The 5,390-nt window shown below is 39.0% G+C and overlaps 1 long non-coding RNA gene across 1 annotated transcript in view; it reads left to right on the forward strand.

The window, feature by feature from the left end:
* Positions 1–4,906, forward strand: part of LOC106936395 (uncharacterized) — a 16,420-nt gene extending 11,514 nt beyond the window's left edge. Inside the window, exon 2 of the long non-coding RNA XR_001422125.1 lies at positions 4,591–4,906. This is a non-coding gene — a long non-coding RNA (uncharacterized LOC106936395). The remainder of the gene's footprint in view (positions 1–4,590) is intronic.
* Positions 4,907–5,390: the final 484 nt, after the last annotated feature.

Consider the following 5,390-nt stretch of genomic DNA (forward strand, 5'->3'; position numbering starts at 1 on the left):
CCCCCCCCCCCCCCCCCCCGCCGCTGCCGCCCTCCCCAAGACTTTCGCTCATTCATTTCCTGCCTTCTACAGCTCTTCATTATTAACCCTGATTGGACATAAAGACAATATGTGAGGAGTCATGCCGCCACGCAGATGAGTACTCTTTCTGTAAATGACCAGCAGTGGGCTGGTAAAAAGCACCCAGCGCCGGGGCAAACGGAGGACAGTAGGACGACTAAAAGCACTTTAATGACATGGCCGGACTCGTGTTTCCTAATGATGCAGGCGAGATTAATTATGCTCCGCGTATGGGTCATAATTATACGAGCACTGATCCCTTTCCACCGGCTATGCTTGGCCACTCTCCGCCTATGCCTTGAGTTTCAGATGATCCATCAACACGTTCCCATATTCCTTTCGTTTATTTTTAAATATATATGGCAACATGTTTGTTACTTTATGCCTCACATTAGAAAACAATGGAGTATTAGATGCTGCAGAGTGACTGCATTCCGTTGATTAGTTTTTAAAATGAATTATGCAGGCCTTTTGCTAAACAAAAACAAATACACTATTAAATTATTTGTTACATTACAATAAACTACATCAATAACATTTATTTGAAGGTTTCCAGAACCTCTGTGCTTTATAATGAAATTGCCAATAGACTAGGCCTTATTTAGAATACTTCAAATATTTTTTTAGAGTTTTAGTTCTTTTATGGCATTAAAATATAGAAAAAAATATCATACACAGACAGATTTATAACATACTCACATTCTACTGTAAGAAAATGTGGTTTTGTGACTTCAATGACTTCTACCAGCAGGTCAGAGTTAATCTGAATATAATATAGATTAAAGTTTAATTTTACACAAAAACATGACCAAATGACAATTGAAATAATCTGGTGTGTGATGGCTTAAACAGAAGTAGAATGGCACAAATTAAAAATGGATGGGTTTGAAATGTTCAGGATTGGTGAACTGGACCAGGACCAACAGAGACTTTTAATTTGAGTTTGGGGATTGATCCATATTGATAAATTTCATCAATGGTCCTGTAAAAATGACAAACATCCCACTAAATATGGTTCCATATTATTGAGGTTTTGTAGACCTCAGCTTGCAGTAAATCTGAGGACACTAAAATAATCTGAGTTGTTCAATAGGAACTGAAGAGTTTATTCCAGTCTCAAATATCTACAGAAACTTATTCTTCTGTTTAGTAAAAGCCATATGGATGTTGGCATATAAAGGTCATTACTTATATAAACATATTTTGTTTGATTTGCCTGAACATAATATGTTAATGTCAAAATCAATCTTACTGGGCTGTTATTTTCTTTTTTACCAAAGCTATAGATTGGGATCAATGTAAAGTTGATGTCAATTACTAATAAAAAATGTATCTCAAATTGGTTGAACCCATCTAAATAATGAATGAAAAAAAGTACTAGCATGGCAGCAATCAAACCCTTCTTATAAGCTTTTTTTTTTAAAGTTCTCACTAGTAATTTTGTAATTTTTCTTTGGTGATGCACTCCAAGTGTTTCAGGTTGGAAGACCACCTTGCCATCACCCTAATCTTCAGCAACCTCCACAGATTCCCTATCAGATTCAAGTCAAGATGTTCTCTCGCGTGTAAAAATCTCACATTTTAACATGTTAAAATGTGAGATTTTGCTTTTTCTTCATATCTATGCAAATGTTATGTTGTTTACTGCAGATAAAATTGAGCAAAGTCTTGTCAGGTGTGATTTAGCACTGAACAAATGTTCATACGACAGAAGACTGACATCCAGACTTGCACATTGACCCGTAAGGCGGGATAGAGGAACAGCAGGCAATTTACTTTGTGGTAAGTAGAGGCAGTGGTTGATTTAATAAATCTCTATGAAATGCCCCCCCCCCCCATCTTAACATCTTATGTGCGGCAAAGGTGTTGCCGTGTCTTATCTGCGAGTTGAGGAAGAGAACGTCGGGGCTACTGGGATGTCTTAATTCCTTGACATAAATATACACACAGATTAATGAAGCCTTGGGAGATTGTGAAGAAGGGGGAAAGATTGCTTATCGATCCATATCAAAATTTTCATGCTAATCCCTAGCAGGAGACGGAGTGTCTGGTATCAGAGTTAATAATCTGATTTCTAGGCTGTCCGGGACAATTCCGAGCAGCGTGAGGGCCTAATCACAGAGCCGACTTCCCATCTAAGAGCAGCTGCTGTGGTCCAACAGCACGTCACCCCCCCTCCATCACCTACCTTCCCCACCTTGAAGCCTCCGGCCCCCTCTAATGACTCGGACAGTGATGGAGCATATGATGGAAGCATCTTGACAAATTAATTTTTGTACATTTCAGAGGAGATTTGGGGAACACGGATCTGCTGGTGTTAGCCTGGCAGACCTGCGCCGACCTTTGAATGTTGGTCTGCTCACGGGTTGTGAAATGGGACAGCTTCCTCGCCGTCAGCTGTTTGAGAAACATTTTTTAACCAGATGAAAATGTATTTAAAATGTTTCAGAACCCCCCCCCCCAAAAAAAAAAAAAAAAAAAAACACATCACAAGAAAATATGTGAAGGACCTAGAAGAATTAAATGCAATACAAGGTTGTATTCTTTTACACTGTTCTTTTGCTTTCCCTCTAGGTGTTCTTTGACTTTGTGTGCTGCAGCTGTTGACAAATCAGGGTCTTAAAGTTATATAGTTGTCTAAGAGCAGCTTGGCAATAACACATCTTAAGTAGCTGAATGTGGGCAGAGATTTTCATCAAATCTGGAAGTGCATTATATTAACCCACGCTGTCAACACGAACCCAAATTACAGCTAATGATAGTCTAAAATTATTTCTTGTAACAAAGCATGTCTATAACGTATTAGCTGCCCAGAGAATGTTATTTTCCGCTCCTATAGTTGTCCCCTGGCGGAAAAAAAAAAAAAAAAGAATCACAGTATCAGAAGACAGCATGGGGCACCCCTAGGAGTGGCAGCTGATGTGTCTCAGTTAGGCTAATATCCTCATCTCCCATTTTTCTCTATTAAATCTTAATCACAGACTTGTCGAGTGTCACTTGACATTTGCATTTTGCCAGGCAAAGCCGCGATGCGCACAGCTCCCAGAGGTTGGACGACTCCCTTCCACGGACTGCTTTGTTCAGTCGTTGCCTCTCATCTCCAGCAGGGTCGTAGTCACAGATGAGGCCATGATGAGATTCGGTTTGTATCTCTGTGGTCTAACTAAGGGTTGTTTCCTACAGGAGAAAATAGCTCGAACAACACAACACAACCAACAGCAAAAAGGTTGAGAACAAACTGCTGCAAAGCATCATATTTTAGGCTTATAACCAAATATAATCTGAGATTTGAATAAAAAGACTCATTTTTATGTAAGCATGTTTCCTTAAATGACTGAGTAAAGCAAAAGAAAAAGGCAGAAATAAATGACAAGGATCTGTTAAAAGAAGCAGTCGACACTGATTTAACTTCTCTCAATAATCAATCTCCTCTTCTTGATGTTTACAAAAAAGAGTCGATAAGTGAAGAAGAAGGTTTGTGATTAGCTTTGATTTCTACTTCCAGTCCAAATCAGCCATTATTGCCTCTGTCCCTGTCTCTCCCTCTTCCCCAATATGACATTGATGCTGGGAGGCTTCACAGAAGCTGTCCTCGCAAAGGATCCATCGACTTACTTTTCTGAGAAGGACTGTAACATAAATGTAACCTTTCAGCACGGCAAAGTCTCATTAGCGCATCTGTGTTGGAGTGCAATGAAAGTCCGCAAGATCAACAGAAATTATGCTAAATATCGTGCACAGGTGTTTGGTTGCTATGGGTAAAGTTCTAAGCTGCTGCTGAAAATTAGTTTTGGAAAAAGCTTTCTGTTGTGTGTTAACCTGTGAGGGTCGTTTCACTAGTATTCTGACTCATTAAAATGAGTTTAGTTTGTAATAAAAGGTGATCTGGAAACGTTTAAGCCAACCTATAATGGAAGCAGTCCTGAAGTGAGAACATTTAGTACAGCTAAACTTGTTAACAGATGCCTAGCTTAGATTAGCTTAGCATTGTTTTAGCTCGGCCCGGTAAGCAGGCTAAGACAAAAACAAAACAAAACCTGAACATTTGCCTTTCCGTTTGGGTTAAGCCTCCTCAGTTTAATATTTAAAATGACAAAAGTCATATTTTGAAGTCTTTTAGCATAAATAGAACTGATTAAATTTGGCCAACATGCTGACAAAACCCAGACTGGGCCTGCCAGACAGGAAAGTATGATTCATCACTCAACACGTCTCCACCGCTTCACATCGCTGCATCCACTTTGTGTTACACATGCTGACTGTAGGCCTGGTTGTAGCTGCTCAACCAGTAAAATATATTCCATAAGACACTTTTTCCAAACTTCTTCATCTGAATGGAACATGAGGTTTGGAGGTGTGTAGCTGTGGACTTTGCCAACATATGGACTATTCGTGTTACATCTTGTTCTGTAATTTTACAGGGTCTACCACTTCTTCCCCAGAGTTGCTGTGGTCTTCAATCTCTTCCACTTTGTTGTAGCACCATTAACAGTTGATTGTGGAAATTTCACGTCTTGACTTACTGCACAGGTGGGGATCCTATTACGGTGGAATGCCCTGATTCAAACCATTCTTTCATCAATGCTTGAAGCGGTCTGCGTGCCGAGGAGCTGGATTCTGCTCACCTCTGGATATGAAAGTAGAGGGAACACATCCATTCAAGGATTCGGAAAGTCGAATGAACACATTGGACAATATAATATGACAAACAATTCATCAGGTTGTTTTTAACTTAAATATTGCTTTTGATCAATTTTTATGGATTTAATTGAAGAGTCTGTAATTAATCGTAATTAACATTTTCACTGAATTAGTAACATTTTCAATTAAAAAGCCTTTTTGCTACTAGGTTATGTTATTGAATAGACATGAACTCAACAAGGATATTACTTTTAATCTTTTTTTTTTTAGGTTATTCAACCATCAGATCTGTGCACAGTGTTGTACCCATTCAAGGGTTTCAAGAATCCCTGATCATTCATGTAACTTTTTGAAAAGATAATTCTTTAGTGCTGTGGATGCTAACGTTCGCGTTGGGAGAAGTGTGGGCTTGCTGCAACATGCTTAGCATTGAGATGCTATTTTAGGTTTAACTAGCTTTGATGATAGGCTAGCTACTTTTAACACGACTTGAACACAAAAATAGTCTCTCCCACCATCCCAGCAGAGTTTATTTATTTATTTTTATTTTTTATTTTTTTTCTGAAGCAAAGATTAACCTCCAGTGGGTCAAGAGAAGCATCCTTGTCTTGCATTGCTGTTTGCGAATGCTAATTGTGTGTCAGATTTATGGATGTACTTTAAACACAATCCAAAGCTTCCAGCTGGGG

Source organism: Poecilia latipinna, unplaced genomic scaffold, assembly GCF_001443285.1.
Source record: "Poecilia latipinna isolate Pla-1442-1.1 unplaced genomic scaffold, P_latipinna-1.0 Scaffold2132, whole genome shotgun sequence".
NCBI classification, from domain to species: Eukaryota; Metazoa; Chordata; class Actinopteri; order Cyprinodontiformes; family Poeciliidae; genus Poecilia; species Poecilia latipinna.